This window comes from Lissotriton vulgaris, chromosome 8, assembly GCF_964263255.1.
Source record: "Lissotriton vulgaris chromosome 8, aLisVul1.2, whole genome shotgun sequence".
NCBI lineage: Eukaryota > Metazoa > Chordata > Amphibia > Caudata > Salamandridae > Lissotriton > Lissotriton vulgaris.
The window spans coordinates 1,401,471,627-1,401,496,563 of NC_141696.1; positions in this window are offsets into that span (position 1 = coordinate 1,401,471,627).

Genomic DNA, 24,937 nt, shown 5'->3' on the forward strand with positions numbered 1-24,937 from the left:
TCCCTCGTGCTGAGTACAGCACGAGGAGAATATGCATATACTACAACTTCTCCCTCTTCACAACATTTCAAAGGAGAAAGCAAAAGAATAAGAGCAAAAACTGAAAAGAAAACAAAAACATTTCAACCTAAAACATAATCATTAAACCTGACAGGTAACTTCCTACATCGAACAGATGAAGCAGAAGCTTGATGTAAAACCTCCCCGACAACCTCAGAATCAATGGAGGAGGGAGAGGAACTTGTCAGAGACTCTGATGCATCAGAAAAAGAACTCGATGAGGAGGGATCAGTAGAAATAGGCACATCTAACCAAAAAGACCAGTCACACTGATCAAATTGTTCTTCGTCTTCACCAAATGTTGTAAGAAGATTCGGAGACAAGGTAAGTAACTTGAAGTCTTCTTTATTCAGGAAGAAGCAACACCCACAGGTATGTGCTGCCGCTCGACTCCAGGACTCCAGGCAACTGACTAACGTTGCTCAGAGTGCTAGAATCGAACGGAGCCATTAGAACAGGAATATGAAACAAAACATGAAGTATTCCCTCGTGCTGAGTACAGCACGAGGAGAATATGCATATACTACAATCTACCAGTTATTATCATAATTCTGAATCTGGCAATATCACTCTTACCTAAAATTTCGACTCTGTGGCTTTCCACCTTAACTTCTCTAATGTATTCCCTCTCTCTTGCCTATTTAGCCTCTTAACTCCAACTCTGTCATATTCTTCCCTATCAGTCCCTCCCTCACCTATATTTTCCCAGTTTCCCTCCCACATTCACATCTCTTATATCAATTCACTATTCCCCTTTCTCCTGCAGATCCAGAAATGTATCAAATTAATTTGATCCAATCACCATTTCACCTTCTCACTTATCTTTGACTACTAATGATCTATATCTCACCAGAGTTCCTCTTAGTTTCAGTTCTATCCCTTTCACTCTTTAAACATCAGCACACAATGTGAATTTGAAATTCCCTCATATTGCTCTAGTACTCTCACTTCTATATCTGCCTGAGTTTCACTATGTCCTCACCCCTTTGTCAAATATTCTCTAACATCTAACTTCTAGATTTGAATTTCCCCTATGAATGGATGAATATTTGAATACCTCCCCTCTTACCTCCGTCTTTCACAGTTTTCGTCTCAGCTTCCTGTTTCTCCTTTCAAAAGACTTACTTATTATTGGCGTGATTCATCTGCCTCATCACTCTGTCACTCCCTTTCACAATCCATCTCTTAACTCATCACGCTATGTTTTTTTTACCCGCTATTGCCACCTTGCACTGGATAACTACCTTCTTCTCCCTCTGTCTGTTTATGATGTCTACTATCTCTTGACTTTTTTTTCGATTTTTATAAGATCTTTTCATTAAAAAGAATGGACTAATATTACAGAAGAGACAATGCTGACAAGTACAGATAATTGAGAAACGGTAGGATTTATATTCAATTGCAGATGCATTTAAAGCTATTTCTTGCATATTTGTGCTGGAATTGGCACTTCATTGAGACAAGATCGTCAATGAAGTGAAGACTTTAAAATCGTCCCACCAAGGTCCCCATATTTTTTTTATGTTTATTCGGGTGCTTTGCATACCAGTCCATGCCTCTCAGGAGCAATCGCTGCTTTCCACTGTCTGACAATATCCCTTTTGGAAAGAAGAGTTGAATTGTCAACTGAAGTCCGTGCACTACTTGAATCTCAGGCCCATAAATTCATTCTGGACTTTTCTAGAGACACTTTCTTATGGATCTTTTTAGCAGTATGAAAGTGTAAAGGGGAGAAAAACATTAATACACAATCACTTTAAACATTACTTATGAATACATAATAACCAAAGGACAAATTTAGAAAGGTTAGTGTGATTTATTACTAAGCCAAAACATAATTGGACATAAACACACCTGAACATGAGGGGTATAGATACAAAAGAAACAGCATAAAGCCAAATCTAAGCACCCTATTCAAACGGTGCAACATGAATAAAACTATTAGTTCAAGAAAGAGGATACAGATGATTAGGAAGCAAAAGTCCAAGTTCCCCTGCACCGCGAGTTGGCACTATCACTAGGATGACATCCCTATGTCAATGGGTAAACATTTCAAGTTAAGAGGAAAAAGGTGTCAGTCGTGGAGTCTTCCTAAGAATTCTCTCCAGTGTCAAGATGGGCCAGGTGGCATAAAACCACCTTCACAAAAGGAAAAACTCATTTTGAGAAGCTCCCTCTTCAAAGGCAAGAAAGATGTGGGTACTTTCCCTAATTCGAGCCACGAGTTATCCATAGGTAGTTTTCAAATGATGCACAGCTTTGCACGAATTCCATGATGGGTACAGTCATGAGCGTATTTTTCCAAAGTGTTCTCCATGTGCTTCTTTTACAATAACTTGTCCTTTATCCCCAGGCCTTCTCCAATGTGAAACCAGCACCCTCGAATCATACGATTGTGACGGCTTCTCTCCTTGCCTAGCTGCTAAAACAAATACATTAATTTGCCTAAAGAATGCGTCTCCATCTGCAGTGCAAACCATGAGAAAAAACAGCTTCCACAGTGGACATGAATTTCTGAATATTTTTTTCTAAAGCAAGAGTTGTCAGGGGCTTGCATTTCAGGCCTACTGCTTTGGTTAACATAAGAACACATCATATTAAGCATTACAAATTCACATAATCATTATTACATTTCAACGAATATATTTACCTAATTAGAGAAAGAATTGTTATTAAACAGATTTAGTGCATGAGTAATGTCAAGCGTCACAGCACAGTTTCTTCAAGTTAGCGTTTCTAATAGTTACATTCATTTTCCACATTAACTCTTTATATGAATTGTCAGTAAGCTCAAATACATCATGTAGAAATGTTAGCACTGTTCACAATTCTAACACATTATGTTTACACAAACTAATTTACGCTGGTGCCCTCTACACATGATTATGATGCACCCCTACAAATGAATTGAGGCTTCCGCTCCATCAGTTCCCCCTTCCAATGACGTTGAGTTATCATAAAATCCTCAACATACCCCTGCAGAATAGACTGATCTACCTTCTCTGTTTGAACTCCTACATTCACTTCAAATTTCCATGGTAATTGTCCAGCAATCTTTCCATCCTTCTTTCCTTTTCTCCTAAGGCGTTCTCCAAATGCCTCTCCTTGGGCCATTTATATGCCCTCAGCATTCCAATCAAAACAATGATACAGATTATGAAAATCAGTATTGGTTTCAAGATGTATTCAAAGATTTTTCTTTTCAGGTTTGTAAACCATTTTCCAACTGTACCAAATCATTTTTCAACCTTATCCAAAATTCCTTCTGCTGCCAAATCCTGTATTTCCTGATGTATTTCAGGGATATTACCAATATATCCCTTCAGATCTTTACATCTATCAGGTATATAAGTACAACACTGTTGGACCTTCAGTATTTGACAGACTCAGCCCTCTTTTGCAAGTAAGACATCTAATGCAAGTCTGTTCTGCATCACCATCGCCCTTATCGAAACCATCTCCCCATCAATGAGCAGCAAGGACTTAGCTGTGTTATCCACTATAGTGGGCAGTCTTCTACTCTTGATGTCAATTAGCACTACTCTCAGGCTAGGAATTATTGCTCCAAAGATATCTTGCACAACCTCACCAGCACTCAATACTTGTTTTTTCAAGTCATCCACATGGTATATTTTCGGAAACACAACCACCAAGTAACATGTACCATACCATTTGCTCGGCAACCGAGCATACGCATTCTTTACACACACAAAATATGCTCCCAGAACAATGCGGACTGACTCTTCCAACAATGTTTGGGTCACTATGCGCTGAGGTGGCCATGAGGCTGACGAGGAGTTCTAAACATGGGAAACCTCAGGATGCCCGGTGGTTTCATTCCGATTGTTCTAGGGCCCACAAAGATTTAAAAAGGGCGCTTCATGTTATTCCCTGTAACAGAGATCTAGTTAAAGCAGCCAGACACAAATATAAAACAATAATTGAGGGTAGAAAAGCAGAACTGAGAAGTCTAGCATGGGAAGATCTAGAGAGAGCAGAAAGCCCTAAGAGACACAAACATTTTGATGAAAATTATAAATTGCCCATTATTTACTGAAGAAGCTAGGCAGATAGATCCATTGATCTGGGCAGCCTACTTTATTGGCATCTTTAACCCCCAAAATAAAAGGGTTGAAAAATACAAAAGGGATTTACCTGTAGATTTATTTGCACCTACCCAACTCAATCTATCTATTACACTACCTGAGGTTGAGGAGGCGTTAGCCCAGGTGTCCCTTCTGAAAGCACCAGGTCCTGATGGGGTCCCCCTTGACCTTTTTAAAAAGAATCCAAACCTGTGTGCACTCCTGTTGACGAATGTATTTAAGACAGTAATTACTGGCCCAATGCTCCGCATCCTGGAAGGAGGCAATAGTGGTCCCCGTTTTTAACAAGGGTATTAGAAGTGACCCGGATTGTTACCAGCCAATTGCATTATTGATGCCACAGCTAAGTTATTGGGTAGAGTTCGCCTCGCCCGTTTGGAGACGTGGGCAACCACCACAAGAGTGATGTCCAATACGCAACATGGTTTCAGGAGGGGACTTGGCACAACCAAGCAATGCCTTAAATTGTCCTCAATTTTCAACAAATACGTGAAGGCCAGGAAGTGCTTGATCCACCTGGCCTCACAGATTTGTCTAGTGCCTTTGACACTGTTAACCGAGAGAAACTATGGGATATGCTGGAAAGTTTGGGTGTGGAACAAGCACTGGTGTTGCTCGTCCGTAGGCTACATTTTAATACTTCAGTCTCCATAAGATATGGCACTCAAGGGGAAAAACTGAGCAAATAGCTTCAACAGAGGGTGTCCGTCAAAGGTGCATCCTAGCCCCTTTTCTGTTTTTAATATATACAAATTGTCTGGTGGCTTCCCTATTAAGTAGGAAATTAGATTTTCCCAAAATTGGCAACAAATCTGTCCCTTTGCTATCTTATGCTGATGACACGGTGCTAATGGCCACAACAGCAAATTGCCTTCAGAAATCCCTGAATACTTTTATTGATTTTATGTTGTCACTTGATCTTAAAGTACATTTTATTGAATCATATATTATGGTATGCAGCCACTTTAAATAAAACGCCATCGAGTAAAATAGTAATCCAACTGTTGAAGAACATTCGCCCTTGTACATATGTTGATGGTTATACATTTTTGCACTCACTGGCTACCTCTGATATTTGTATTGCTGTAGCCAATTATATAAAAGTATCTTTGGCCCTTAGGAAATGTTATGAGTAAGAATTCCCTGAGTTGTCTCACTGTAACTACTGTATTCAAAGAGTTGCATGTGCCCGGTATTTTATGAATTGTTTTTAACATATTGTTCAGAACTGGTAATATGCTGTGATAATGTTTTTGTAAATCCTAATGGTGTTATGAATTGATAGTAAGTTGTTTTTATTGAATTTTAAGTAAATGCACTTTTGAAGGTTATGGATTTTAATCAACCTGAACATTTTGGAGGTCTATTCAGTTTCCACAAAGGCCACTAGAAAAGCACCTTAACTAAGGAATTGACATGGCTCATAGTTTCCCTTCATGATGTTTTTAAGTGTGTGTTTGAATATTGTATGTTGGCATTTGAAGCCATCATGTTTGACCAAGCAAATTCATTTTAGTTCAGTATGTAACATTATTGTAAGGTCATTTGTCCATGGCTGGAAATTGATGCTGCTGTTGTTGATGCCCTGAATGCCCTTTTTTGTACTATTTTATGGCTGGTTAACCCGAATAAAGATTTATTGATGATGATGAACTGCATTTGCTTCAATTCCAGGAACTCTCAGCAAGATCTTGACACCCAGCACCGAGATCTTGGACCTCGTTCTCCGTGACATTTGCAACCAGATAAGTCCACTTAGGAGAGGAATACCTTTGACAAGGCATTTGGGCTGTTCTGGATATTCTGGCACTTTCTGTGTTCTGCTCAGTTTCGTTCAGATCCAACTCTGAATGTTCACTTATTGTGGCAAGTTCTCTTTCGGATACGAGTCTCAGGTTCCTTCTCCACTGCCTTAAAGGCCAGACTTCTCCTACGAACGCTTTCTTCTTTAACTGCATCTTACTTCTTGTTACACCAGTCTCTTCTTCTGAGCCAGACTCTCTTTCACTTGCAATGATACCGTCTCCATCATAGTCTATGCTAGGATCTTGTGTGGCTTAACCCCGCTCCGATCAATCTGCTGTGTGTCCAGCCTCTTCAGATACCTCTGCAGCTTGGCTTGTCCCATCCCATGACCCTTCAGTCATGACTGGAAATTCTTCTGGGAGAGAAGCTGTTTAATCAGAGGGACCTAGAACTCAACATGCGCAAGAGTCATGGGTCCAATTTGGCACTCTGCCACACTTCACAGCTGCCATAGTCACTAGTATCACTTGATATGGACCATGCCAACAACAATCAAGACAGTTTTTTGTCTCTTGATGGGAAACGGCAGTGGTCCATTGATGTTGGTGTAGTCGCTGCTTCAACCTGATGAGACAAAAAATGCACCACGTCAGGGAATCCTTTACAGTAGTCAAGGACCAAATCATCTGAAATGTTCACAAGCGCATTGACAGACATGCCAGGCAATTTAATCGCTCTCTCCATAAGTGTTTTATGGTGCGACAACCCAGCTCTCCTGTCATGGATACTGTGCAAACTCATTAACATTTGTGGTAATGCATCGGGCTACATCAAGGATTTCGAAGCACATACTTTAGCCAACCTCAATTTCAGAGTACCACTGATCTGCTTCACCATACTAGATGCCTTTGGCCTGTAGCTACAATTTTGTCTTTGATCCACATTCAGAGCTGTGCACAGTAGCTTCATGACTTTATTATGGAAATGTTTGCCTCTATCCGACTCCAATGTAGTTGGAAATCCAAATCTAGAAATGAGATCTCTTAGCAATAGCTTAGCTACTGTGAGACTATCACATCTAGTCAGGTAAGCCTTGACCCATTGAGAAAAGATGCACACAACAACCAGAATGTACTTCAAACCATTACACACAGGCATTTCAGCAAAATTAATTTGGATCTGATTATATGGACCTCCTGACCTGCCAATGTGGCTCAAGGCAGCAACAGTCCTCTTCCCAGCTTTCATTTGTTGGCATCTAATACACTGATTACACACAGCTTCCACAATCATTCGAAACCTAGGATTAAACTAAGTCTGCCTGAACAATCTCACCATTGCATTCCTTCCATGAATTAGCCTTGCCATCAGGTAATACTGCCCAAAGGTCATCATTCCCCTTCTCACAGCCTGTTCTGATCCAGTCCGCTTGTTCCTCCTCTGTGACCCCATTTGAATATGCTTCACTTCATCCCATACGTCAGCAGCTGCTAGCATCACGTTGAAATCAGTCTTTTTATATACTAGGCGGATTCATTTTTATGATCGCCTCCATTCTTTCCTGTGATACCATCCTCTTTCCCTTTTCAATCTTCATTCAAACAGTACTAAAGCTTATTTGGAGACACCTTTTGCCCATTGTCATCCAAATGATTCAGAAAGGCAAGGGTATCATCCCTGCAAACACCACACATCTCAGATGCAATGAGAAGGTCATCAATGTATTGGACTAGCACAGAGTTTCGAGGTAATATCATGCTTTAAGGTTCTTTTTCAAGATCTGATTGAAAATGGATGGACTTTCAGTATACCCTTGAGGTATACAACACCATGTTAAGATACGAATCTCCAGATGGAAAGCACACAACAATTGGCTTTCCTTGTGCAATGGAATAGAAAAGAATGCCCGACAGAGGTCAATCACCGTGAACCATTTAGCCTCACAAAGAATCTGGAATAAGATCGCGGACGGATTCGGTACTACAGGACAACATGGAATCACTGTGCTATTAACCTTCCTAAGATCCTGAAAAATGCGATATTTCCTGCTAAGTATCTGCAATCCCATGACAGGAGAGTTTAACAGGCTTCCCAAGATCTCCTTTAAGATTCCCTGCACAATCAAAGACTCAACTACGGGTGTAATTCATGCCACTGTTTCTGGGGTCAGATTCTACTGATGCATTCTCAGAAATTCTGCATTTGGCTTGACCTGTATGTGGACTGGCTCGACTAATCAAATCAGGCCAATCTCTTCTCCTGAGAAGTACTACACCACTGGAGAGAAAGTGTCTCTCAGATCCAGTGGCACGTCTTCCACTGACAGTAAAGGAAACATAGCAGTGCAAAGGCTCTGATTTACCGATTTGAAGGCATTGGTTTGCAATTCAATTCCCTTTGGAGTGCATTAGATGGTACAATTTAGTTTACACCACAGATCACACCTTAACACACCGGACTCAAATCACACACCACAAACTGATGGTGATCGTGGAAGGTTCCGGTTTTCACAGGCACCTCTTCTGTCAAGGGGCTCATTATTTTCTTATTAATGACTCCTACAACTTGGATACATTTTCCTGAGAGGGTCAGGTCTTTTGTCTCAATAGATACATGGGTGAACCATTTTTCTGAAGTTTTTAATAGTAATCGGGACACGACGGAGGTGCAGGAAGCGATGTCGGAAGAGGGAAGAAACCTCCCCCTGAACATCACTAATGAGGAAGTCATCCAGGCAATTCATGCAAGCGCCGGCAGTCGGGCCACAGGGCCGGATGGTGTCCCAGTGGACGTGTTCAAATCTGGCCCTACTTTATGGGACCCATCCTAACTAGAGTGTTAATACAGCTGCCACAGATATAATCCAGAAGACATGGGGAGATTCTATTATTATACCAATATTCAAAAAGGGGAATAAAGAGGACCCTAAAAATTATTGTTGAATCTCGCTTTTAGATACTGCCATGAAAGTGACGAGTAGTGTCCTGTTGTTAATATTGTAGGAATAATCAATTGAATACTCTGTTTTAACCCCTGGGCAGTATGTGTTCAGAAAGCGAATAGGGACCATTGAGCAATGCACAAACTTAGCACTACTTATCAGCCAGTGTACCAGGGCAAAGGCAGGCTCTCTATATCTATGCTTTGCCAATTTAAGTAGTGCTTTTGATCTGGTGGACCATAATTTTCTCTAGTCAACTTTATTCTCGATGGGAGCGCCAAGAGCTATTATCGGGTTTCTCTCCCATCTGTATGAGAATTTATTTAGCCAAGTTCGCTTTGGCCCACAGGGGAAATGCACATCTAAATTTAAAGTGGGACGGGGATATTCGCAAGGATGCGTCCTTGCACCAATATTATTCTCACTATTTATTAACAGGATAGATGATTATCTGCAGAAGATACAGTCTGATGCCCATATGGTGGCAGGCCGTGCGATATCTGGTTTATTATATGCCAACAATGCCGTACTTCTAGCAAGAACTCCGATAGGTCTTTAGAGATTGATGGACGCATTCTCAACCTTTATGATACAAAAGACAATGGTTATAAACAAATCCAAAACATACACTATGATTTGTGGGCCCAAACCAAAACCTCTTAAAACTTTTTTTATTGAAAAAAGCCCCATTAAGACTTTTAATTCCTTTTGCTATCTTGGTATTTCTTTCATGGATATTGGCTCTTGGACACAATGCATTTCAAATACCAGAGCAAAAATGAACAGGGCAACTCAGGGAATATTTAAATTCTCTTCCAAATTGGGGAACAGGCAAACAAATGAGATGGTGGAAGAGCTTCCGCCAACCGTGAAGAAGCAGTAGCACCATTCTGATCTATGCCCCCATGACAAAAACTCTGGTTCCCGTGGTACTGCTGATATCATTCCCACGACCCCTGGATCAGCAGCCACTGGTGCTTCCCACATTATCAGTGCCACCAGAGCTTTGTCCTGCTACTCCCGGTTGTGCACTGTAAGATGGCCGATGCTCAGCTAGCAACCCATCCAACAAGTTGCCTTCATTATCACTACTGCCACTCCCATTTACCCTTCTCACTGTTTTTCTGTTTTGTGACTATCAATCAACCAGCACTGGATTTAACCTTTCTCCCTCAATGATATCCACTCTCCACCCACTTAAGCCTAGCATCCCACTACGCATTCTGATATTTCCTCATTGTTTTCTTCATTCTCCCTTGGTATTTCTCTTACTGCTTAGCATGAGCTGCACGCATCTAATGATTCAATCTGACTGTGTCTTGGCAAGGGTTGCATCACTAACATCATCCCTCTAAGTTGTTTCAATACAGCGAGCCTGAAGGAGCCAAGGTGTGGAAATGAAAAGTCCCCTTCTTTTTCAGTGATTTTATGGCAATCTTAGAGCCAAATTATGGTATGTTGCCATATAATGAGCTGGAGTATCCTCAGATGGCACCCCTTCGCCCAGTCGAGTAACAACCTCTTCATCACCTCTGAAGAGATTCTGTAACACCCTAAAGCAACACATGATTTCTGACACTTTCAACATTCCCCTCAGAATGCCATGTTGTGGAGTTAATTACGGTAAAACAATCCTTTTCCATCACAGAGTTTCTGACGACTGCCATTTCACCAACTGACCTATCGCAGCACAGCACAATTTTGACGTCAGCAGCTCACCATTCTTCACAATTTCTCCGTATGCATTAACTCACACAATCACCTTAAATCCGTAATTGTTTGCCATTCTAAAAGATTGATAGCATTCAATCATTCAAGAGCATTCACACACAGTAACCCTTTGACTAACGTGGATCACCTCAATCAGTGTAGTTAACCCCTGTACACAAGGTCCACTAGACAATTCCCATATGTCCCATTCGCACAAAGTTCCCTGTCTTAGGTGGAACTACCTATGACGTCTCACAACAACTCCTCAATTCTCCGGACAGACAATCTCAATCTTGTTGTCTGCTATACCTTTTAATATCCCTGATCTTATGCCACTTTAGGACCTGAAACTCAAATCTCAATCCTCGGGCCACGTCGAACCTGAAACCACATTCACTTGACTCTCAATCCAACTCTGCAAGACATCACACAATCAATTAATTCCCACAATCTAACATTCCTTGTGCATCCTGTTAATGCTCAATACAAGTTGAGGTGATAAAGGTGTAAGTTGTGGAGTCTTCCTAAAAAGTCTCTCCGCTGTCAAGATGGGCCAGGTAGAATAAAGTCACCGTCACAAGAGATAGAGCTAGTTCTGAGATGCTCCCTCTCCAAAAGCAAGAAAGATGCAGGCACTTTCGCTAATTCCAGCAACCAGTTATCCACATGTAGATTTGTACATACATACATACATACATACATACATACATGTAGATTTCCCATGATGAAACCTTTACACAAATTCCACAATGTGTACAGTCATGAGCGTACTTTTCCACTGTGTTCTCCATGTCCATCTTTTGCAACAATTTGTCCTTGATTCCCAGGCTTTCTCTCATGTGAAACCAATGTCTTTCGTTTATTGCCCTCAAGTCATACAATTGTAACTTTTCTCCAAGCCTAGCTATTAAAACAAAGACATTCATTTGCTTCAAGAATGCTTGTCCACCTGCAATGCAAAACAGGAAAAAGAACAGCTTCCGCAGTGCACATGAAATTCAGAAAGTTAATTTTAAACTGAGAGTTGTCAGGGGCTTGAATTTCAGGCCTACTGCTTTGGTTAACATACGAACACATCATGTTAAGCATTATGACTTCACATAATCATTATTGCATTTCAACCAATACATTTACCAAATTATAGAAAGAATTGTTATTAAACACAATTAGTACATGAATAATGTCAAGTGCCACAATGCAATTTTTTTCATGTTAGCATTTCTACTAGTTACATTCATTTTCCACATTAGCTCTTTATACCAATTGTTAGTAACCTAAAATGCATCACGTAGATACGTTAGCACTGTTCACAATTCTAACACCTTAGCTTACACAAACAGAATTATATACTGGTGCACCCTACACATGGTTATGATGCACCCACACAAATGAAATGAGACTTCTGCTCCATCAGACCCCACTGTCTTCTGTTCTTCATGGGATTGGGTGCTGGGGAACAGTGGCCCATAAAGAAGACTTTTTGGGCCTGATTCTCAAAGGTAAACTTACTCTTGAAGATAGGTTGTTTTATGTGTGGGCACTCCGCACTCAGAAAGATACTACTAGTAAATCCCATTGTGAATAGCAAACAATTCTAAACCTACACAAAAGTGTAAGTTTACCTTTGTGAATCAGGCCCTTTGTATTTATTTTCTCCAACTGCTCTCATCCAGAGGTAGAAATGCCAGATGCTCCCTGTACCAAATAGCAAGTCACTTGTAAAACACAGTCGCACAGCATAACAGTAGAGATGCACTTCTGCCATGATGTGCCCTTCTTGGTATACTGAAAGGGCACATTTGTTAAATGCAATCTTGAGGTGTTTATAACCCCCAAAGATAGTGAATTTGCCATCTTTTTCTCAGCTTCACTCTCCTGCTCTCTATTTCACCCATGCTTCAACCTTTTTCTTAAACAATGTATGCTATCGACTCCTCTCTTTCCATTTCCTTTGTTACTTCCGATCAGTTTGCTGTTGTTTTCCTTTAGATATTTCTTCTTTCTAAGCCAATAATTTCTTCGTTTTTTTCATTTCCTTGCTGATAATGTTTTCATACAGAATTTCGCTTTAACCCCTTAGTTTTTCTCTCTTATTTCTTTCCTCATCAGTTCAATATTTTTATCTCTTTCATTTTCTTTTTCACTGGCTATTGTATCTACTTTTTTGTTACATCTTCCACGTTCTGTTTCTTTCTCTTGCTAGTTCTTCCATTCCCATTCCCATCTCATTCTCTGTTTTCTTTTTATTTTCATTCATTTATCACACTTTTACTATTCCCTCTTTCTTTACCTATCCATTTCATTCTTCTTCTTCGACATAATATTCCTTATTCGAACCCGCTCTCTTTGCATTCTACCTTCATTTTCTCTCTCATTTGCATTATTTTTCCTTTGCTCCACTTCAGGCCCTAGTGTTCTGCACTTTTAGAAATCAAATTGTTGGCAGATAGCCAGAGTTCATTTAATATATGTGACAGGATTGAAGGTCAGTGATGGGGAACAGATATGGTACAGGGAGTAGTAATGCCTCTTCACTGCAATAATCAAGAAGTACCATTTATGTGCCAATAATGCAAGCTTCATATTTACATAAATCTGGAGCAGCATAGTCAGGAGTGTATGATTTCCTTACAAATGCGCCAGGTTCAGCACAAGCTGCAGCAATACAAGCATCCCTCAAAAACGTAGTGCGGGTTATGCAAGGGCAGCAGTAGTTAAGGTTTCCCTTCATACAGAAATGGTACAAAGCACAGCATAGCAGTCCAAACTTTCCTGATATAAAGCAGCTGCTGAGCAAGCTTTGTCCACGCATAGAATACGGACTGCTGTAGCAGGAGTGTTCCTCAAATGAGGATCTGCAAGGACAACACCTATCGAAAAACACCCCCCCCCCCCCAAAAAAAAAGCACATAGAGCAACGGAGAAGGTCAGCTTCATAAGAGAATGAAGTAGAACAAGGAGCAGTGCACCACTCACAAAACATGTAAAGCATGAGCAAGAGTTGGGTGTAAAACAGGCATAAAACAGGCAGAATATGAAACAGGCAGAATATGAGAACCTCATTTGTGCAAAACATGAAAAGCATGATCAGCAGATGCAGAAGCCTATCTCACAACACAGCCAATGCCCAGAAAGTAAAGCTTTAGGGCCTCATTTGCGAGATTGGGATGCAGGGCAACACAGCAAGGAATCTTGCAACGCTGCCCTGTGTCTAAAGAAAGGGGCAGGATTGCACCTTATCTTTGAGATGCGGCGCATTCTTGTCCTTTTCCCCTGAGCTGGTGCACAGAGGGCTGCCATGTGCCAATGGAGGCACCCAGGGCGGGACTGGCTGTAGCCGGCACCAGGCGTTACTCTGGTGAGCCCATAGGGTGGGGGCCGGTTTTGGCCCTCTGGGCGGTCGTTTTTGTTACAGGGGGCCTGCAATATCGGCCCCCAGTAACAAAATCGGCGAAACCTGCTCGAGCAAACAGCTCGGCACCAATCCCCTCCAACCCCAAGGGGCAAGCCCTAACAGTTTGCCAGGGCCGGTTTTGGTGCTCAGTCCGGCTCGGGAGGCACCCTTGCGCCATGGTGCAAGGGTGTCTGCGTTGCAGGGCTGATTGTTTTTGTGTTGAAAGGCAAACATCCTGCACACAAAAAAAAGCACAGGAGGGGTTTTCCTCTTTCAATGTGTGCTGCAGAATGTAGCAGACATAGAAGGAGGAAAAACAAGGAGAAATAAAGGTATTTCCCCTCCTTGCATCTCCCTTACTTCTCCTCTGGTAAGGCATCGGAATCTGATGCATTCCCAGGTTTACAAAACCTTGTAAATCTAGGAATGCGTTAGATTACATGGATGTTGTGTGGAAACACCCACAGCAACACCCATGGAACGCCCCTTTCACACAGAGTAATGCGCGAATGGGAGCCATATTCATACGGCCATGAAAAGTCACGCAGGGTAGCTTTACATGACCCAGTAAATATGGGAAGGCACGCTGCGCCACCTGTACAGCGGTACACTGGGCCTGTCAAGCCCCTTGGTGCATGGCTCCGTAACAAAATTGATGTATTGTGGGTGACAGCTGGTGATGCCGCCTTCCCTCCCAAAACACGTGCACTATTGCCATTACCTGAAGCCAACCACCTCACAAAACAGATGCAGAACAGGACATGAGCAGCAACGCAAGCTTCCCCCTCAAAAGAGGTTCACCATGGAAAGCAGCAGTCACACAAAATAGGTGCTCATTTTGAAATTTTCCTGCAAATCCCCTTTCGGGTGCAAACTTCTGTCTGTTGTTGCCAATCTGGGATTATAACTCGTGGCCAAGTAGCACACCCAGCAAATGTTTGCATTCCTGATTTGCACCAGCTAATCCTGGTGCAAATCATGTGAGCAAATAGCACACATTGCAAGCTAGTGTTCATCGGAATGGAGCAAATAGCGCGCTCAAAGCGTGATCCCCCATTTCTAGGCTTGAGACTTCAAATAGTGTGGTAATTGCACCAACTAAATACTGCAGGTCAGTCAGGGTGAGGAGAACCTTGCAGTGTGGGCAGCAGCCATGACGTGTGCCATCTTCAGCCAACCCATGCTTTTTATCCTGGAAGTGATTTTTAATTGCAAAATAAACTTAGATCTCCAAAAAAGTAAATAATTATTTCCTACAAGCTGGGACTGGTGGAGCTGTCACATATGACATTAGCACATTTGCCAGCTGCAGCTTTGCAAACTCTGGTTAGGCAGCCACTGATAGACAAGTTTTCCACGTAGTCGCTCCAACAGTGACATTAAATGAAGTTCGAATATTATGACCTTCAAAGGTGTATGGTTTAAGCCCAGTGGTGCTCTGCAAAGTTTAACATACAAACTTCAAGGGGCAGATTTACAATAACTGGCGCATCCCTGCAAATTAGCAGGGATGTGGCAGTTATTTTGCACAACTCAAAAAAACCCTTGCGCCACCATGGGTGCGCCGCATTTACAATGCGGTGCACCATGGCGCAAGGATAGATGTGTGACGCATCTGTCAGCGTAAGGGTGACACAGTGCTGGAGTTGTGTCGCAAGCGCAACGCAACTCCAGCACTGCTCGGGGGTGCCCTATTCTTAATATGCTGTGTCACTCCTTACGCCTGCTTCAAGCAGGCGTAAGGATTTGACGCAAGGGGGACATAAAAGTGACTCCGTGAAATCTTGTAGGTTTCACGGCGTCACTTTTACAGGGCTTCCTTGCGACGGAAAGCCCACCCTGCATACATTATACTTGACGCAGGTATAATGTAGCGCAGAGCTTTACAACGTGACGCATCTAACTAGATGCATCACGTTGTAAATATGTTGCATAGTGACACATTGTTTACGCCGCCGCTGCATCACAAAAGTGACACAAAAGCGGCGTAAAAATGTTGCAAGGGGCTTGTAAATCTGCCCCCAAATCCAAGATTAAATGTTTTTATATTTGATTGCAAAAAACAACTGGAGCCATAAATACAAGCAGGGAATGTCGAGTTGTAAATGTAGGTAATTAAAAACTTACAGTTAGCAGATGCTAGTGTGGGTTTGGAAGAGAGGTCACCCAGGCCCCTCAAAGCATAAGCGGCTTGGCAGGATGGCACTGGACCACAGGGCTCCATGACAGGCCCAGTCTCAGGTGATTCAGAAACTTTTTTCAAACCTGGAAGAGAGAGGCCCTGTATGGGCACATAAGAGTTCCAGCAGCTGAGAAAGAGTGCTCTGGTATAGCGCTTAAATGGCGGCGAGTGTAAAGCTCCAGCATTGAAGTAAGATTTTAATTCATTAGAGTGTGGGGATGGTATGCTCTTCAGACTGAATATTTTTCAAAATAAAAACATTCAGAAGTGCCACAAATGTAATAATGAATCAAAATGCCCCAGTTCGGGTGAGAAGCAAAAAGTGAACTGGGTTCAGCTGAGTCCCAATTTCTTGTGTTCCGGGAACTGGTATTTGTGATCTATGAGGCAAGGGCTGCAAAAACTGTATCAGGGGTCGCAAGGAGTAAACCAGGAGTCGCATCTGTGGCCCTTGGTGGATTTTAAATGACGTCGATGAGAAAAAGAATTACCAATGCCACAAAAAAATTCAACAATGAATTAAAGAAAAGCATGATAAATAAAAATGTGCCTAATGAAACACAAGCACCTCAAAGCCATCAGGAATGGCGCTGACTCCTGACTCCTGACATTTTGGCAATGGTGATATTGTTTCTGAATGTGTTTTTGTATGAAGACAAGAAATGCAAAAAATCAAGCATTGACGAATAACCTAACAGTATACCTTTTTATGTAAAACCACGCATTGCACCAGTGGTCACTAAAACTGAACAAGACTGATTACTGAGTGGATGTGCACACTGCAAGAGTAGAATGCAGTCACTGATACTCAAGTAAAACAAGGGCTGTTGACTCAATGCCAGGGCTGTATGCTGTTCAGGGTGGAAGTAAACCGTGAATGCCACTAAAGCAGATCAGAAAAGGGCTGGTTGAAAACCCATGTAAGTGTGCATATTACATATTTTGGGATGAGAAAATTCTAAAATAGGAAAATGACAACACATTAGAAAAGAGGACTTCGAGTGCCCGGGGATGAGATTTAGGTCCTTTGGTGGACGGCAATTGGAGAGAAGGGCTTACACCCCCTAGGAAGACTGTAACAGCCTCTCAATTTCAAATAATTCCACCTAAATACTTACGCTGAGTATACTTCACACGGGAAGGGCTATGGAAAATGGGAATGATGGCTTCTCCAGCATGCCTGATACGTGGGATGGACATGAGAACCCTCCTTCATACGGAGTCGGAATGTGGGACACTGAAGCCCTTCTGGGATGGGTACTTACTTTCTCAGGATGGATACTGGGATGGAGCTTGACAAGAGCCCCCTAATCTACCCTACTGCATATTGCAGTAGACGCCGACATCAACAGATATCAGGCGGCCCATTGGTGGGTGCGGCGAGTTGTCGCTAAACAGGAAATCACCAAAGCATGGAAGGAAGAAAATCCCCCGAGCTTGGAAAAATGGAAAGTGAGTCTAGAGAGATGCATGAGACTGGAATTCCCATTTATGCCACTCTGGCCTGCTCACAAAAAACACAAGATATCGGCAGCCTGGGCCCAATACAGGGAATCACTCTGGTTCAACCAGCGGAAGGAGCCCCTTCCATTGATGAGGAAGTCAGGACATTTGGGGATGGACAGCTTCCACGATCCATGGGGAAGGGATGGGAAGGGCATGGGATTATTCATGATTGACTGCTGATAAGTCAGTGACTCAAAGGGAGGCTGGGCAAGCAGGAGATTACACAGCCAAATGTGCTTCTACAAGGGTGGATTACACTGTCAATGTTGATGTGTGTGTTAAACGCAATAAAAAGTGTTACACAAAAATATGTTTGTCAGGAATCTAAGCATTGCCTGTAGTCAGCTGTTGAGCACCCTCAGTCAAATAAAATGAGGGTGTTTGTCCTGGCGAAGAGTATCACCCTTGAAGAATATGGCGTTCAAATTCAGCAATTATTTTCAATTCTTCAGGGGAAATTTCCATTGACCTTGTACGCAAGTTCTCATGGTGTTACACAAATAACCTTCAGCAGGAAAAGTTAGTTACCTTTCCTAAAAGACTTCATCGCAGTAATGATTTAGATTTTGCAGAGAGAAGGCCTATTCACAAAGATACACTACCAATAGGTAAATCTACACATGTACATTTACTGTTAGACTTTATGGTAAATTTACTACTTCAGGCTATATTCATGATCTATGTGTGTAAAATTCCTGGGGCGGAGTCTAATTTACAAGTGTAACGTTATTACTTGGAACTTTTAAAACTCTATGTTTTAAAAGTTACAAGTAACCACGTTACACTTGTAAATTAGACTTCACCCCCGGCATTTTACACTCATAAACAACCGTGAATATCCCAAAGTAGTAAATTTACTCAAAGTCTTACAGTCTGGAGATTTCCACCACTGAGAAACAGATCTCTCTATTGTAGGATATAGAATAAAGTTTGAAACGTTATTAAAAATGAAAGAAATATTGCCAAACGTAATGTTGCCAGGAACTGGGGGTCGGGGGAGTTGCCAACGCTTAAGGACTGGTGCGGGGATATGGACGAAGCTATGATGGCAGAAAGGGTGGTCTACTCGCAACAGGGGTGCCCCCGGAAATGGGAAAAGGTGTGGGGTGCATGGAACAAGTTCAGGGGCTATCTCTGCGACCCGCCCATGCGAGACATGGACGACGTATCTGAGTGAAGGGGGAGGTGGGGAGGTGGGGTTACGCAATATGCCAACAGTACCAACTGAAACGTACCTTGTATTACTAATGTGTGCAATATCAACAGCAACCTGAAATCCCCTGCTACCATTATGCTGTGTCTCGGCGCCGGGAAACCCTTTTTGGGTAGCTGTTGCGCCTTACAAGTTTAAAAAATAAAATAATAAATAAATTGATTGTGACTTGCAGTGATTCATGCAAATGCCATGTACTGTCATTATGCCCTGATTTCTATGCTCATAAAAAGTTTAAAATAAAAAAAATGAAAGAAATAGCAAAAATATTTTTTAAATAAATATTAACCCGTTTAGCGCGTCGAACATTCCGCCCCAGTGCGGACGTTCGATCGCGCTAACGGGATTCGGACGTCCAACGGTCGTGCGCAGCACAAGCGAGGTAGTGCACGCGACGACCGTTGGACGTTCGCAGCACTTAAAGGGTTAATGTAAATTATTTTAACACATCTATTCTAAGTGTAGGACAAAATAAAACAAAGTTACAGCTTTACTAACTTACATTTTAAATAAATACTTAATTAATTTGGATATAACAAGTTATAAAATATTAAATTAAAATAAAACACTTTTTCATAACATATGAATAGAAAAAAATCTCACCCAAAACATAAAATGTATATATTTTTTTATTATGTAGCAAAACATATTAAAAGTTATCGACAGCTGTCTTTAAATTAAGTTAAGTGTTCTATTAAAAAATAAATCTACATTCAAGTTTCAAATGAAAAAATGTATTCAAATATTTTATAATAAATTAATAAATATGTTCTTTTTTATACAGTCTTTAACATTAAATTACAGGTATTTATATTTTTATAAGTTTAAATAAGGTAATTTGGTTCAACATGAGTTTATTAAGGGCTTTTATTCTACGTCCCTGTCGCTGTCGCTATCATTTAGGAGGTTGTTACAGTACCACAGGTTGGCCATGCATGGTGCTGTACTTTTCCAGTTCTGAGCTGAAGTATATTTAACTGTTGTGGATCCTTTTTGGCAGTAGTCACTAAAGAAGTGGAGCATGTGAATAGCAATGGGTTGACTCTTTTGAGGGTGAGGCCATGTCCCTCATTAAACCCTTCCCTCAACCCCTCTGTACTCCTTCATTAACCCTTCCATTTTAGTAGAAAATATTTCAAATTTTCCTGCCACTCCCCGCTGTCCCTCCCACAGTACTGTTGTAGTATTACTAATGTTCTACAAAATGCAGTTGCTGAATAGCCCCCGTCAGAACCCCTTTCAGAGGGCCACGGAGCAAGTAGGAGCAACTGGGCCCAACCGCGGGGTTTAAGGCCTTTTACTTCTGAGGTCCCAGGGCCTGACCTTCTATGGGCTCTGATCAACTGGACCAAGCATCGTTTCAGCACTTGACTTTCAGAGGTAGCAAGGGTCAAGCAGTCCAAGGCTTTTTGGCGGGAGCTACATACCAGGGGTACACAGGCTCATGAAAATAAATATGCCCAGCAACATGGATTACTGAATGTCTGACAGAAAAATGCTTTTATGAAAAAGGTAGTATTTGTATATGAGCACAAACTGAAATTCGGCACACAACAAATAATACACACAGTCTTCATAAGGCCGGCATTCTAGTGTTGTCTAGGTAAGTTCCTGAGTCCCACTTTCATGTCTAAGGACTGTGGTTATTTTCCATTCATATGAAGCAACACTTAGGCTAGGCCTTGATAGTGAGTACAAGTCTTAGAAGTTCCAAGATGGCTTTTGAAAAGTCAAAGTATCTCAGCTCCATAGCCCTTGGCTTTGCTGTGACCAGAAGTCTGGATGTGAGGCGGCAGTAATTCAGGGCACTCCTGCGGTCTTGCGGTAGGCCTTTCGAAGTCCTGTGGGAGGTCTAGGGTGCTTTTGGGTTCATGTGGTTGAGTCAATGCCATGCTTTCAAGGTCTCAACCTGCTATAGGCCCTCACTCTTCACTGGGGTGTCCCAACCTGGCATACATAGGTCGCGAGCAGCAGCACGCTGGTGACAGCTGGTTCGGGTCACAGCACTGAACAGGGTGATGGCTCTCTTCTTGTCACAGCAATGCACTAGGGTGGCAGCCCTTAATATTTACCGCAATCCCTACTTGGCATACCGGGGTCGTGAACAATGGCACATGGGAGTATGCCAGTGAATGGATCTGCATACTTCCCTTCATCCACTTTCGACCGGGGGAAAAAAACTGGACTACATCCTCTTATGTCACTAATTGAGGGAAAACTACCAATAGAAGATCTGCCACTCACAAAAAAACATCTGCAGAAAATAATGCACAGTAGTCCCGTGGGATTTACTTTTCAGTTATCCAAATTATAGAGACTTGTGGGTAACATTTTTTGCTGTCAAATGTTTCCTAAAACGATGCCAGTTAAAACCAAAAAACAATAATAAAAATCCCAGGCCCCTCAAAAGAAAAGAAAAACACTCTCTACATTATTTTCATCTCAGTAGACAATGTTCCCTACAATTTCCTGGAACCAGGGGCCCATATTTATCAAGGTTTTGCATTACCTTTGTGCCACACGAGGTGCTGCAATGGCAACGCGAAAACCTAAGTGCGATTTATCAAGACACCCGAGGCCACATTGTGTGGCCCTGAATGGCTTGATATATTCAAAGTAACGAAACGCAGTGCAAGTCGCTGCCTTGCATTACTTTGCCACAAGGAGGTGTTCCATGGGTGAAGTGGGGGTGTTCTCAAGCATCGCCCCTTGGATTTTGGCACATTCCCAGATTTACCGATAGTAGTAGACCTGGTGATGTGTCAAAATGTTACGCCTCCCCAGGTGAGTTGTAACGAGGAGAAATAACTTTATTTCTCCTAACTATATCCTCTTTCTACATGTGCTGTATTCTGCAGCACACATAGAAAGCAAGCAGAAAATGCCTCCCAGGATTGCTTTTGTGCAGGAAGGTATTCATTCCTGCACAAAAACTATCCTACCTACAAAGCAGATACCCTTGCAGCATGACGCAAGGGTGCCAGCGTTAACACTAGGCAGTCAAAAGTGCGCCAGCGCCTGGAAATGGCACAAATGTGCTGTATTATGGCATATCGGCGCATTCCTGCCCTTACCCTTTCATGCAGCAAAGGCAGTAAGGAGGCTTGCTGTGTAGCGGTGCGTGAAAGAATGATACATAAGGGCCAGTGAGCATGAGCTTTACACAGGAAATGGCAGAAGATGAAACAGTTAAGAACCATCTCCTCGCCCTGATTTTTGCACCCATACTTCTTCCAACTGCTAATGCTAGCAATTTCCCAAAGCAGATTAGCCTAACCTAATGGGTCTCTTTGTAAATTCAGGAGAGAGTGAATTAAGTACAGATTACAAAAGAGGTCACGTGTCCAAAATTAAAGAGAGAAATAAAAATGCACTTGAAAATGTGTGTTTTTCAGATAACCCTGAATTAATTTCCCGTCACCATTACATGGTAAATCATTTAGGATGTAGTAATATTTAGCTATATGAATTCCACCGCACTTAGCTCAAAGCTTACTTTGATTCCTTTCTTCCGAACTTAATATAACTGTAAACAAACCTAATTTATGGACTTTTTCAAGGGTCTTTCCACAACCCAAAATAACAGATTTTGAGCAGATGGAATTTCTACTAATTATCTCTGGGAGACTCAGGGAGACACTCTGGCTTTACAAATGTTGCACCCTGGTCATTGAAGACACATGCATCTATTTTGCCACAGGGAAATGTATGATTTGTATGTTGTCTACCTTTTCCTGTGGCAAAATAGATGCACTTGTCTTCAATGACCAGGGTGCAACATTTGTAAAGCCATTAAACTGAATAGAGTAGGAGCAGCTTAATAGGGCTGATAGGACTGTATGAGAAAGGCTTTCTCCGTGTACAAAACTTATTTCCTCTGAGAGAACAAGCATTTACAATGCAATGGTCTCGGCATTGTTAAACTTACAGCTATTGGCATTGCTCATGACATTATTTTTATTTATGTTTTTGTTTTTAAAACATAAAAATAAATGGCATTGTCATTTACAATGCCAATAGCTTAATCTCTCAAAAATGCGAGACCTATTGCATTTGCACCCACACACAGAGCCACACACACAAAGCCACCCACACACACATACAGAGCCACCCACACAGAGCCACCCACAGAGTCATTGACATAGAGCCACCCACACACACACAGAGCCACCCACACGGAGCCACCTACACACACACACACACCCTCACACAGACAGAGCCACCCACATATAGAGCCACCTACAAAAAAAGCTACCCACACAGAGCCACACACACACAGAGCCACACACACACACAGAGCCCCCCACACACACAGAGAGCCACACACAGGGAACAGAAGCCAGAAAAAACGATCACACTAGGGAACAGAGGCAAGAAAAACAGATCACAACGAGTGAACAGAGGGCAGAAAAACAGATCACAACGAGGGAACAGAGGGCAGAAAAACGAGGGAAAAGAGGTCAGAAAAATGAGGGAACAGAGGGCAGAAAAACGAGGGAACAGAGGGCAGAAAAACAGATCACAACGAGGGAATAGAGGGCAGAAAAAAGAGGGGGAACAGAGGGCAGAAAAACGAGGGAACAGAGGGTAGAAAAACGAAGGAACAGAGGGCAAAAAAACCAGGGAACAGAGGGCAGAAAAACGAGGGAACAGAGGGCAGAAAAACGAGGGAACAGAGGGCAGAAAAATGAGAGGGAACAGAGGGCAGAAAAACGAGGGAACAGAGGGCAGAAAAACGAGGGAACAGAGGGCAGAAAATGAGAGGGAACAGAGGGCAGAAAAACGAGGGAACAGAGGGCAGAAATAAAGGGAACAGAGGGCAGAAAAACAAGGGAGCAGAGGGCAGAAAAACGTGGGAACAGAGGGCAGAAAAATGAGGGAACAGAGGACAGAAAAACAAGAGAACAGAGGGCAGAAAAACAATCACAACAAGGGAACAGAGGGCAGAAAAACAATCACAACGAGGGAACAAAGGCAATCGAGCACAAGCAGGGAACAGAGGCACGAAAAACACGAGCACAAGCAGGGAAGAGAGGCAAGAAAAACACGAGCACAAGCAGGGAACAGAGGCAAGCAGACCCAACTACACACACACACACACACGTGCACTGAGGATGCACCTTGGAGATCTGCTCCAGGGCGAACGCTGCATCGCAGTAGCTCGGCCGCTGCAGGTACTCCAGGGGCGGCGGGACGGCGGTGGCGGCTCCTCTCCGGCGGCCGCCCCGGTTCCTCCTGCGGCTGCTCAGCCCAGAGGCAGCCCGCTGCTCTCCCGCTCGAGAAGCACCACCATAGTGGGAGCGCGGGACTGCTCTTCAGAGCCTGGGCGGCGTGCCAGCGGCTCGGGCTGGGCTAGCGCTGCTGGTCCTCATGCTGCTCTCAGTCGGAGAAGGGGGGAGGAGGAGCCGGCGGAAGGCGAGCGCATGCAACGGGAGAAGCCTTCTCTGTCTCACAATGAGGGAACAGAGGGCAGAAAAACAAGGGAACAGAGGGCAGAAAAACGAGGGAACAGAGGGCAGAAAAATGAGGGAACAAAGGGCAGAAAAACAAGGGACCAGAGGGCAGAAAATGGAGGGAACAGCAGGCAGAAAAACAATCACAACGAGGGAACAGAGGGCAGAAAAACAATCACAACGGAGCACAAACAGGGGGCAGAGGCAAGAAAAGCGAGCACTCACCGGCTGGGGCGAAGGACTTGGACGTTCTCCCTTGCTTCTCCGGCGTCGGTCAAGCTGAAATGACTCTCCGAAAAGCCTCATCATTTTCGGATTCGGGGCGAGTTTTTCTTTCTCTCCTCTTCCCATTGTCTGGAATGTAAAATTCAAGCCAATGGGAAGAAGAGAGAAATGTGGAAATCAGCCATCACTGTGATACATGCTAACCAATGATGAAACTATGCGACAAAATAACTGGATGAAGAAAAATATAGATTAGTATATTTTCCAGAAGTACTAGAACAATTCTTAAACCATTTAAAAATGCTAAAGAATGCCATTCAGTTTCGTTTGCTTAACAGCCGGGTTGCAGTATAATGGTCGAGTTAACAACTTGTTCTACAATACCCATCGGTCTGTAATCC